Raw genomic sequence first — 13,241 nt, forward strand, 5'->3', positions numbered from 1 at the left:
GCAAGAAGAAAATGCAAATTCTAGTCGAGTAGAGTCGAGTTCAGGAATCCATCCTCAATTAGAAAGTGAGAATCTATTACATGTGTGCAGATGTTAATGAAGCAAGAAAGGATCCGATAGATATGGATAACATACATGTCAATGATTAAGATTAATGGTAGAAATAAAAATAGTTTTAAATAAAATTTTTGGCTATATTCAGGTAAAAATTTTAGCACACTTATCGGGGTAGACAATTAAATCCGAGAAAACGCGAACCAACGTTAAATCTCTGTCAACAAACAGAAAGCTAGATTGCTAGTTTTTTACCGCTTTACTGTTTTTATCGACTCCTGGAATCAAAATCAAGGGCGCTACGGATTTGGGGCTGCAGAAGCCCTGATTGGGAAGCTTTCAAGCTGCAGGCTTGGAAAAGATTCTGTGACATAACCATTGCGGATGCCCTACGAACATTCATAGCAAGATGAAAAAGAAGTCAAGCTAAAAATACAGAAGATTCTGTAAATCAGCCTGAATCTAGTCCTACACTGTCAGCCCACAAAAAAAAAACATTACATTTTAAATAAAATTTTAAATTAAACAAAATTTATGAGCTTAATTCTGGAACGATGGCTTTGATTTTACCACCTATGAATACATATACGGTACGTATACACCACAGGCAAAGCACACGCCAAAGCACGCGAAGAGATTTACGCTAGAGAGCTGGAAATAGTCGTCATGGCTTCATAGCATATCCTAATATTATTATCAATGGACTTAAGCCTGAAGGGCAGGCACTTTTACGTGCTCAACTAAATTTTAGTATGAAAATCCGATTATCAATTATGGAAATTATTCACATTAAAACCCATTAACATTGGACTAAATAAATACGATTATGTAATTGCATTCAATTCAAATGAAAATCGCACTTGTGTTTTAGAATTAGATGGTAAATAAATAATGGAATGGCGCATTAACAGGTGGAAAATGATGATGAAAATGTTGGATGGCGAAGCAGAATCAGAAGCAGAGAGGGTCCTACGTTTGGGCAAACAATTTACACAATTTGTATGTTTTTCCCAAATAAATATGAAATCAGGTTGATGGCGGCACATTACGTTAATTTTGTTGACTTTCCGGGGCTGAGAAAGAGGGTGGTGGGTCTCCGTCACGTATCCCATATTAAGATATCGCTTGAGTCATATCCATTTTTAATGCGCTAATTTTTCAGCAATATTCAGCGTAATCTAACTGAGCGTGACGCAGACAGCGACAGACACAGGTGGCACGTTGTATGCCCCCACGTCGCATCTTCCTGCTGACAGTGGCTCTGCTCTTTCAAACGGATATCCTTTTGTTGTCGAGCCTCTGCGACTTTTATCGCTGCTAATATGCCAAGTCACCTGCTAAAGCGGAAAGCGAGACCCAACAAAAAACGAGAAAATTACCAAAGCCAGAAGACAACTGCAGCCTTGAGGCCTCAAGGCATCAGTAATGGATACACCACTGAGAGTCAGGACCAAGAATTCACTTAGTTCAACAAGGGAATACAGTCAAACTTCCTCAAAGAGGATTTTTTTAATCTTCGAATAGCCGAAATCAGGAAAGCAAGTTCCAAGTCGTTTGGGAAGGAGCATAAAATAGTATCCTGTGGTTACCGCCTCTAGAATTACAGGTTATAGTAGAGAATATTTATAAAAAGAGTATAGTTGAGTGGTGTTTTCACAGGAGAAATCCAATCCACCATTCTGAGAGGAAAATCAAAATTGTTAAGCATATGAAAAAATCCATTCACATAGCTCCAGCGTGCAGCAACTTTTCTGAAGAATCTTTTAAGCTGCAACTCGAACTGAAACGGAAACTGAAAAGTATTTCAGGTATTTCGGGGCACGTCTTAGCGCGCAACTATTTAAAGCTGCCAACATATATTGCTCTTACATAATTAGCTGTGCTTAAAGTTTTGTTCTTTGGTTTTATTTTTTCTTGGCTTATGGGATGCGTGGCATGTAGGATTTATGGGGGTGCCGTTTCCAAATTTTGGTGGGGGTTTTGTATGCAGCATGGACTCTGTTATTGTAGCTGTTAGCTGTGGCTGTTAAGCAGTAGGCTGCCACAAAGATTTACGAAAGCAGACTGTAAAGTAATGGTTAAGATAGCAGGCTGTAAATTTTGACAATGTTAGATAATGTAAGCTGACGCTGTTAGCAGCATTTGGGTCCTCTGTTCTTGTGCAGTTGCATGTTGTGGCTCATTAGAAATTATTCAGGAATTAAAAAATTCCAAATTAAATCAATTTTTCCACTATTTTAAATTTTCTGTGCTCTCTGTGATATTTACAGATTTTAAATCTTATTCTATCAATACTCAATAATTCAAATCCAATTAAATTTCCACTTTTTGTGCCTAATCAAATGAGTTTAACTTTTCATAATTTCCAAAAATATTTTGCCTCTCATTTCCTTCTAGTGAATAGATAATTGTTGCACTTCACTTATTTAGTTAGTTAATGAAGAGCCAACAAATATGTGTGCATGCTTAGAGATCCCCAACACTTTTCAAAGGTTATTAAACCATATATACAAAATGAAATCACGAATTACCAAAAAAAAAAACAAAACAATTCCAAAAAAGTTGCATGCAAAAGCGAACCACTGTTAAGTTAACAGCAGCTCAGTCTCAGCTACAGAGCCCCGGATCTGTTGCGTCGCTGCTTTGACTTCGGCTCAGCTCTGCCGGCGTTAACAGTGGCCAACAGTGGGTGTTCGGCTCCAAAGCAGAGCTCCACAGCGCTGCCTACTGCCTGCTGCTGGCTGCCGCTGCTACGTGCCTCCACTGTGCGGCCTGCTGGTTGCTGCTTTCAGTCACCTGCTAGGGTTTCAGCGCGTCGCAACGAAGCGGCAGAGTCGAGGTCGTTAGAGAGAGTATGTGAAAAGCGTGTAAGTTCTGAGTCAAAGAGCGTGCCGCGTACGGTTTCTTTCCCTCAAACATTTGTGTTTCCCTAAACCCCCAGCCATTTTTCCCACCCCATCATAACCATTGTGTGTGACCATTTGTGTTGGTGTTAATTATGCATGTGCTTTTTTTGTTATTTGAAAATCAAACACACAAAATATAAAACAAAAAAAACAACCTATCCTGTTTGAGAACCTGTTTTTTTGTTCCACACACAACATCTTTGGGTTCTGTTCTATCTAATGCTCTTTGATTGAACTCAACTCGATTCGAAGAGCAGCAGCAGCTCCGGCTCCGGCTCCAAGAGGAATTTTAAACGCGCGCCGTGACGTCGTCGTCGCAGTCACAGTCGCGGTCCAGTCTCTGTCACCGGTCGCCGTCTCTTCGCCCCTCTCCGTCTGGTTCTCAGCACCGTATCAATAGAAGTTTTTCATTTGATTTACCGTTAGCGGTCTGCCGCTACCACTCTGCCGTCGCTGCGTTCTAGCACTGTTTTGAGATACCCCTGCAGTGGCATGGTATGATGATTTTCATGAAATGATGGGGGCTAGTTTGGAGCCTACAAATTCTAGCATAGAATATAAAGACAGGAGATCGGCGATGCACTTTAGAAATATCATTTAAAATCCACTTTAGCCCAAAGGAACGATCGGCGAAGCACCAATTTTTATCAGTACAACTAAGTTTTAGTTTCTGAACAAAATATCATAAAACTATCTCTATAGAATGGCTAACTATTTTGTTTCACAAGATATTCAAATTAAATTCAACAAACAAAACCATTACTTATCCAAAGAGAATCAAAGTCACATGACCATATGATATTGAAATGACAGTTTTCCAAGGGTATCAAAAACTTCGTGCCCCACAACCCATTTTTATTACTACTATGTTCTCGAGTGGGCAGCGCCAACGAAGCGTGCATCTCTGTGTTTAGAAAGCCACTTGGCAGGTCCCAGACCCAGTCCCCAGTCTCCAGTCTCCGTCTTTCGTTCACCCCATCTTTGGGAGGCAGTGCGCTTGGGGTCTGATCTTAAAAAAAAAATAAAAAAAAAGCAGTAGAATCAAAGCAGAAAAAGGCTTAATTAAATTTAAAGAAAACTTGGCTCGAAAACTGTCTGCAGACAAACAGACAAAACATATTGAAGGCCTACATACATACATATGTATGTATGTACATCAAATGTATGTAGCCAGACATTATAGATTGACCGACTTCTTGTAGCGCAACCGAAACACCCGTTAATTGATTGGGTTCTGGAATCTGATTTTATAGTCGTCTGTTTTTGTTGCTTACAATGTTGTGAGGAGAAAATTGAATAGATAAATAAACGAGTAGAAATCAAATAAATATTGGCACAACCAAATAAATAAATAAATGGATTGAATTGCTATTCATATGGTAACATGTGATACGAGTATTTTTCAATGAAATAAATGGCTAAATAAAAAACGATTTTTTTCGTAAATAAATACGTGAAGTGAAATTCCAACCCTTTCTGAAATATTCCCCCGAAAAATAATCAAATGAAATGCCAAATCCAAAACAAGAATTTCCCTCGCAAAAAAGTCTTTGAATTCGTAATAAAAACATGTGCCTCGAACAGACAACATTTCACATTTATCGCTGGACGACTGGCAATCATAATTATTATTCGTGGCATTCCAGGCCCAGTTTTCATTCATTTATTCTCGGTTCGTTTGGGGGAAGACCACACGAAAACATTCCAGCAAACAGGCAAACAGGTTGTCATAAAAAACAGCTGAAAGAGGAAAGAAAATGAAAAATCAAACACGTGCACGGGAGAACGGCGGAAAAGGTTAACGAGAACAGCAACAATAAAAACAAAAATTTTTTATCAAACAGAATAAAAACCAAAACCAAATTCAAGATACGCGCGGAAACTGAAAGCCAATCATTAAAAAACGACTAACAAAAAAATAAAAAAGTTAAAAATATGTTTATCTCATAAAAAAGTAGCCTACAAAACGACCAAAAATATTCCTTCAAACACACACATAAAAAAAACCACTAGAAATTCCCAAAAATAAAATAAAAACCACTATAAAAAAGGAGGAGGACTAAAAGAATTTTCAAGCGTTTGGCATTTTGTCAACCCGTAAAGGGTCCCCCCAAAAAAAAGAGTGGAAGAAAGAGAGAGCCGCACAAGTGGCTGCAACAAAGGGGCTACCACCGAACGAACTCCCAAACCGAACCTCGACCACGCGCCCCTCTGGAAAACGAAAAACTCAGGCCGGAAAACGCTTGTTTCGACACGTGAGAGGAACAGAGAGACAGAGAGTGTGGCTGCAGCAGCAGGAGGTGTACAAAGAGAGGCCAAACCGAGGCTAGTGACAAGAAACAACAACAAAACAAACAGGTGAGAAAAGGAGACCCTGCATGAATGAATGAGTGTGTGGGAGAGAGAGTGAGTGCGCTGAGTGAGTGCCTGAATGAATGGAAGCCAGAGCCAGAGAAGTGGTGCGGGGCGCAATTGAGTGATTGAAACTGATAAAGAATAATAAAAAAAAGGCTTTGGCTGTGCCTGAGGATTTCCCAAACAATTCTGTATACCCTGTCAACATATTGAAGAAGAGTATCTTGAGTTATTGGATGGTATTTGGATTATATCAGAATAATAATGATAAAATAGTGTAGACCTATCAATAAGACTTAATTTTAATCCACTAAAGAAAAAATACAATATATATACAATATTTCTATTAGTAGATAAATTACATACATACGTATGTATACAATTTTAGTTGTTTCTTAGAGGAATATTCAAATCACCTCCAGATATCCAACTACTGGGTATCGTTATTCGGAATGTCGAAAAAACTTTGTTCTTTCATGTTCCTTGTTGTTTTCCTTCCATTTTCCCCCCCTACCTCCCGCATTGTATGTGCCAGGGAGAATTCTGCTCAATAAGCAATTAATATGCACAAGTGTCTGCCCGGTGCGAGAGGGTTGCCCAATTGAGTTCCTCTGTTCGTTCGGTGGTGGCAGCCCGAAATCTCCGAGCGGAAATGGTCTCGGGTTTGGGGTTTTGTCAGTGTCTCTGTTGTGTCTGTCAGTCTGTGTGAAAAAGCGGGAAAAAGAAACACCCAGCGTGGCACATTGTTTCGGCTTTCCCCTGCAGTGTTAAGAGCTTAATTTAATATCAAAAAGGTTTTTCAACTCGATGGAAATTGAGTTTGGTTTGGTTTTGTCGTGGAAATTACAGACACAAAAAGAATCATTGGAAATGTTTATTGAATAAAAAAATCCACAGCTTTATACATAGCTCGGAAATCTTTACGAAACTCTACTTAGATAATTGGAAACGATTTCTAAGAGGTGGATAAATAATATGAACTGTTAATGACTGATTTGACGAAGTTTTTCTTCCGTTTTAAATTCAGCTTGAAAACTCTTAAACATATCCTACATTAATCCTCAAAATTCGACTAAAAAAATGCCAATTTAATGGGCGTCTCATGAAATTGTAGAACCTTTTTCCACCCATTAGTAAAAATCTTTGTGCAGCATTTTGAGAGCACTCACTGTGCACCCATATTCATTAATTTCATGGCAAATCTGGTTCTATTATCTCAATTGAAATTTCCCTTTGAGTAATTTGAGACCAAATTTGATTCAGATTCCCTTCTTGACGGTGGCTTCCATTTTCCCGCTTTTGTTTCGCAACTTCTGCGTGGGCCCCAGTCACGACTTTAACTTTAATCTATTGCAATTTATATTTGCTTTTGTTGGAAACTGCAAATATTCCGAAACACACAAACACAAGGAACTATTAAGCAGTGGCGCAGTCAGAGGTTAAAGGGAGTGCATAATGTTTTATTCTACTAAAGAAGAATATTAAATAACATCTAAGGGCACGCTTATACCCTAAGGTATAGAAATTTCATTTTACTAAAAGGAATACAAATTCCCCGGCATTACTATACTTATGCGGTACTTTTGACTTGCCTTTTAAGTCTAGTAGTTCACTATTTCAACCACATGTCTATGGTATCTTTGAAAGCAAATAGAATAATATTTAATGTTTATTGTAACCTCTTTAGCCGTACACCCTGCTCGAGTAAGCCTCTGGAAAACTCTTCTGTAGGAACTTCCCCAAGTATCAACTAAAGTTAACCCGGAAAAGTTGCCAAAACGTCAGAAGGAATGCCAAAAATACGCAAAATAAGAGCTAGAGATAGGCGAGGGACAGAGAGAAAAACACGAAAGAAAAACGAAATTCGAAAAAGAAAAACAATGCCACAAAAGGGCACAAATAATGCGCTCCGTATTGTTGGAGTCAAGTCGAATCCCCGGCTCCAGTAAACGTCTCCGACTACCATCCTTGCTGCCATCTCTTAGCCACGTCTCTCCCGTTGCGTCGGGTCTCGTAAAATATCGCACTTTACTTATAGAAATTGTTATCTATGCTGGAAATAGAAATTCAGGAAAAGTCCAAATAAACCAAAACACAAACAAAAAGTGGGAGAGAGAATAAACCAAAGCGCACACACAAAAGTAATGTGAAACACAATAAAAGTGTCTAACTGTATGAAGAAATGAAAGTCAAAATGGGGCAAGGTGCGGAGGGAAACCAGAGACTGAGAGGCAGATGCTGTGGGCACCTTCTTTTCCCTTCCTCCACCCCATGTACCATGTGTTCGGTACTTTACGGGCCACTCTTCTCGCTGAAGCATCTTCTTTGTTGGCTTCATTAGCTGCCTCAATGACTTTGTTTCTTCTCTTCTGACTCTCTCATTCGTTCTTTATGATTCTCTTTCGTTGATCTTGATCGTGAACTCGAAAATATTTCGAATATGTGCTAAGGCATGAGTGAAAGAGAGGAGGTAAGGGAGCGGGAGCGGGAGCGGGAGAGGCTCCTCGTGTCTGGGCTTTGAGAAGAAAGCGTGCAAATTATGATTTCTAGGAAACTGGGTGCCAGAATACCAGCCAGCCTATCAGAGAGCCACACTGGCTGATATAGTAATTACTGAAGAAATACGTGTAATTGGGGAAGTAATATTTGAGCTTAGTTTTTAATGCATATATGTAAGAAGAAACTTCCTTCCACGCCTAGACGGTGAAGAATGCATTAATGGCAGTGGAACGTTTAAGCTATGAATTACAGTGGAGTGGAGTTTCTTTGGCTGCAACTAATGTTGCGACTATGTGTGGATGTTCCACCTAGTTTTAACCACAATCCATCTTCACTCATCTCCACAACCTTCAAGACACTCCCATCTTTCAAGCTGTGACTCCAAATGTCTGCCCCGTACAAGGTAATAACCAAGTTTGGTTATATGGCCCACAAAAGCCACAACCACTTCCTCTTCTCTGTCAAAAATCTGTTACTACTGCTCCCACTGCACCACTGTTTTCACCCCTCTCCCTCTGGGGGATAATTCAATTATGATCGGGCAGGGGAGTGTGTCAAGCGGTGAGGGGTAGAAACATCTTGAGAGGTGGAGAGGAGAACAGAGCAGCAGACAAAGCTAATGAACACCGACTGAATGGTAAGTCAAGTGGGAAGAAGACAGGGCTCATCATAATGATGATGATGATGATGATTATGTTGAATGGGAAAACGAAGGCAAGTGCAAGTGCAAGAGAGGAAGAGACACAGCAGGAGATGAATGTGCAAGCGAGAGCAGGACGGGTATAGCAGAGTGCAAGCGCGAGCGGGAGAAAGAATACAAATGAGTCGCGGCAATGAACTCCAAAGAAGAAATGCAGACCCACACACACACACAGAAACAAACAAAAGGGGAGAAGAAGAAGAAGATGCAGAATGCATAACTAACAAAAATAGGGAGGCTTGGCCCAAGCTATCGAGTTTTTGATACCCTGCAACATTAATACCATGTTACGACGGTGCAGCAATAATGAAAACAATTTAACAGAATTTTATTTTTCAAGGTAAAATATCCAAAAAAGTTATTGGTCTGCTAATCCTCCATTATACCCATGTCTGCATGGGTATCAAAACACAGAGAGCAGACTCAAGCAGAGCAAAGAACACAGAATGCAGTCTACGCTCTGCCGCTAGCGGGTTGCAGTTGCAGTTGTCAGTGGCATCATTATACCAACAGAGATTTTTGTTGGCCTATTAGGAGGAGTAGAAGAAGGATGGCGCCAGGCACTGGCTTTGAAAAAAAAAAGAACTGTATTTTCTTTGCAGCTGCAGAATATTCTTAGCTGAAGGAGCAGCAGCAGCAGCAGAGCGAGCCGCATCTGTTTTCGAAAGGCAAAGAGGGAGAGCCACACCAAGAGTGAGTGAGTGAGTGAGTGAGTGAGAGAGAGAGAGGTCATTCATCCAGCGTTTATCGTGTTACGGCTTAGGCCTGGACCCGTCCCCCACCACCTCCCGCTAGATGTGGCACTTTATTAACATATTTCTCACACTCTTCCGCTCCTGCCCGCTCACGGGTTTCTTTGGGTCTTTCTTACTGTTGTTGGTTTACTGCTTCTCGCGCTCTTTCTTCTAGGTTGCCTTCACATTCTTTTCCCTCTGCATCGAAGTGTGGCTGTGCCTGTTGTTGCCTCTTGTACTACTATTTGTTTATGTTTTTAGTAAGTTTTTCTTAGATTCCTCCGGTTCTTATATTTTTTGTTGGTATCTGCTTCTATTTTCTGAATTTTTTTTTACTTTATTTGCTATGTCCGTCTTTTGTGTTTGAATTCCGTTTAGGAACACCATTAGTTGCAGGATATATCTTAGCAATCTTTTTTTAATGTATGCATAAGACTACATCTCAAGACGCTCCTAGGAAGAGGAATTGGTTGTTCATAATGGTGGTCGAATAAAGGTTTATTTTTGGGCAACTACTCTCCATTTCTTGACATTACAAATTCTGATGGATTCACCTTTAGCTGCACCCTTAACCCGGCCCATACCTTACCCACTTTGTATTGTGTCTAAAGTTTTCGAAGGGTATTCCCCAGACGACTCTGCTCCACTGCTGCATGCTCTTGCGCTCCATCTCTTTTTGAGGTTTCCTGCCGTTCTTCACTCGCCCAGCAGTGGCTGAGAGTGTTAGAGTGGGGGGGAAGCTGTCTGGTAAAGAGTTCCTCTTGGGACCCTCTCCTGACCAGAGCTCTGCCTCTCCCCGACAAAGGCATCAAGCTCTACGGCTATACGGCAGTGCGACGCTTCTTTTACGGCTGCTGCTGCTGTTGCTGTTGGTGACGCTTGCTTTTATGCATTCCGCTCTTTTCCGCTCTCTCCTTCTTCCGATCCGGCTGTGTTTTGGCCTACAGTTTTTGGCCAGCAGGAAATGGCCGACATTAGACGAGGGGGCCCTGGCACGTGTTTATGTTGCTTTGCCGTTATTTTATGCTGCACGCTGTGGCAGGAAATGCGACAGAAAATGCATTCGCCAGTCGCCATGGAATTTTCAGCATTCCCCCATTATGGAAAAACCGTTTTCCTCTACCTCCCCACCGCTCTCTCTCTCACTCTGATGGTTTTGTTTTATTTTTCATCCTCTCTTGGGCAGAATTTTTTAAAACATAAATTTTAGCCAGAAATACCCGGAGTATGTGTTTTGCTGTGTGCCAACGATTCTCCTTTAGATTTCATTTCCATTTCATTTCAGTTTTTCCGAAAGAGAAAATAAACAGGAATTCCATATCACCCGAGTATTTCTTTTCTGCCATGAACTTTCGGCGAGATGAGATTTTTATGCTCAGCCTATAAAGCCGAAATAAAAGCATTCTCTTAAATTTTTTTTTTTTTATATAGCAAGAGGAAACTTTTTTTTTTATTTGTTGTCCGCAATTTCAACGATAAATACGAGAATTTTTACCCAAATGGCTAAATGGAATTTAATTTCTTTGCAATATGAAATCAATTTAGGCACAAAATTACTTCGAAAACTCAAATAAAATGTTCATAAAAGAATTTATAGATGGAAATCACACAGAAGAGTCTTTTAAGAATCAATCGAAAAACTCATAAGATCACATCATCGCATAAAATATAAAAAACAGTCCACAAAAATATTACCACATCACAAACATTTCATTACATTTCGAAAAAATTTTGAAAACTTATTTTAACTTTATTTTCAAAAATCTAAAAACACCCAAACACTAAAAGCCAAGCATAAACTATTTTCCCATATTTTTACTTGGAAAATTAGTGGAAAATGTGCGCCCAATTACAAAAGAATGATAATAACAAAGCGAAGAGAATGATAATCATCATGCATGAAAGAATTCCATGAAAACTCTTCGCTGAAGAGATATGGAATACATATGAGAAGTAATAAATATGCAGATGAAATTAACTAATCTTTGTAGAACTGTTAAGCTTTGCTTAAATTAACACCTAGAGGCGGAAAAGCAAGTTTTGTAATGAAATTCATAGAGTTCTCTTTGGTTCTTTTGTATACTTTTCTTGGTATTTCCAGCCACTCGGCACTCATTAAAAAGAATGCTGTCGCCATCAAAAGTCACGCTTGCACCAAAAAGCACTGCAGCTGCAACCATCAGCCATCCATTCGTTCACTTTTCCAACCATCCATTCCTCCCATTAAAGCAAACGTTCATTTACACTGTGCTTTAGGGCATGGAATTTGCTACTGGCCATTGACCATCGTCGCAGTTGTAAAAGATAGAAACACAAAAACGAAAGAACAAGGAAACTTTGTTGCTTTGTTATCTGTCTCTCTGCTTTTCCCTACAGCTTTTCTTCACTGTTTATTTTGTGGCTTATTTGCATTATTTTAATTTAAGTTATCGTTAAAGATAGAAAAATGGAAAACCACTTGAAATGAATGCTCTATTCTCAATAAATGTGAAGGAAAATGAAAACGGTTACGGTTGTTCTCCAGAATCAGAACCGTTAGGCTGACTGGAACAAATTCCTAATTAATTTCAAAATCAAATGGAATGGGGCGAGTGGAACCATATGGCAAAACTTTTAACTTTCAATTCAATTTATACTTCAACGCAAAACAAGAAAAACTGAAACGAAAGACAAGACAAGAAAAACTGCTACTAGAACAAGAAGAGCGTAGAGCGTATAGAAAAAAACAACAATGATATAGCGAGAGAGAGAGCAAAGGTAGAAAGACAAATTGCAAGTTTTTGAGGCACACAAAAATCACAGTTAGCAGATAGTTTCTTACTTCTTCCACCCACCCACAATTTTCCAGACGACACTAGACATACGAAGAAAACTTTGTCCTGTCGCCGCCGCCCGCCGGAACACTTGAAACAAATTGCAATTTGTTCCCTTTACCTACAGCTGGAGGGTTAAATGGGTTCCAAGGGTATAGCACAAGGATAAAGCCTATAAATTAAGTGCAGCAATTAATAATTAAAAACGCGTGTTAATTAGAGAGTTAGATGCAGAAGGAGCAGTGCTAAAATGTTTTACCTAATTGCAATTTCAATTAGCTGCATTAGAGAAATCCTTTTGGCAAACACAGTGTGGAATCCACTAAATTGCTGTTTTCCCCCAGCTTAACTTAAGTTTTTATGCAGTTATGCGGTTCATCAGGTATAGCACCTAACTTCGCATAGAAATTCGAAAATCTAAAGGAATTTAAAGCTCTAGAGCCTTAAATTAATTAAATTTCCTGGTTTATTATTTTTGCGTTTAAATTAAATATAAGTTGCACGAAGAATTCTGTAAGAAATAATAGCAATATAATTTTAATATATTACGAAACCAATCTTTATAAATCACAAAACCATTTGCACCCCAAGACAAATACTTTTACTATTATTTGTAACTAAAACGGTTTGTCTTTCTACCTCTCCACTGCCATTTCCTTCCAGTTTTCGCTGTACAGTGACGGGCAATTTTTCTGGCAACATGTGCGAATACTTACATCTAACACTGTGCTATGTATATATTATCATTAAGGTGGCCATTTCCGCTTCCTTCCGCTGTGTCTCTGTATCCATTTAGATTTTCCCTTTTGCGCCCCATTTCATTGGGCTGGGGTCCAAAAGCATTTTTCGCTGACAATTGGAGACCCCTTCTGGACATTCTGTACAGACGATACACTGAAAAAATATGCTTCAAGACTATTCGATATTAATAGCACTCGTACCACAGTTTTATAGAGAAAAATATTTACCTCAACCTGTAAATCGGGACAAACCTGCATAGCCAGTAAATTTTTGAGATATGCTTCAGAAGCGCCACAAGCCACCTCCATTTTCTCCAGTGTACCAGCCATATTTCATTTCATTGTGCGCGATATTTCTTTCGGCGGATGCATCCTGAAACTGGAACCAAAACCAGAAGCAGGAAGCAGAACCAGGCTGCTGACTGCTTAATATTTCACTT

The 13,241-nt window shown here is 39.5% G+C and overlaps 1 protein-coding gene across 5 annotated transcripts in view; it reads left to right on the forward strand.

Annotated features, from left to right (window-relative positions):
* The first annotated feature begins 2,855 nt into the window (after window positions 1–2,855).
* The window catches only part of LOC111078462 (leucine-rich repeat and fibronectin type-III domain-containing protein 3), a 64,499-nt gene continuing 54,113 nt past the window's right edge, over window positions 2,856–13,241 (forward strand). The window contains exons 1-2 of one of the 5 annotated variants that reach the window (XM_022373161.2): window positions 2,856–3,455; window positions 4,805–5,318. The gene's annotated coding sequence lies outside the window, so the exon portion shown is untranslated. Of the gene's footprint in view, window positions 3,456–3,745; window positions 5,319–13,241 lie in introns of those variants that run through there. The other 4 variants (XM_041593744.1, XM_022373184.2, XM_022373168.2 and 1 more) reach the window with 4 other exon arrangements.

This window comes from Drosophila obscura, unplaced genomic scaffold, assembly GCF_018151105.1.
Source record: "Drosophila obscura isolate BZ-5 IFL unplaced genomic scaffold, ASM1815110v1 contig_200, whole genome shotgun sequence".
NCBI lineage: Eukaryota > Metazoa > Arthropoda > Insecta > Diptera > Drosophilidae > Drosophila > Drosophila obscura.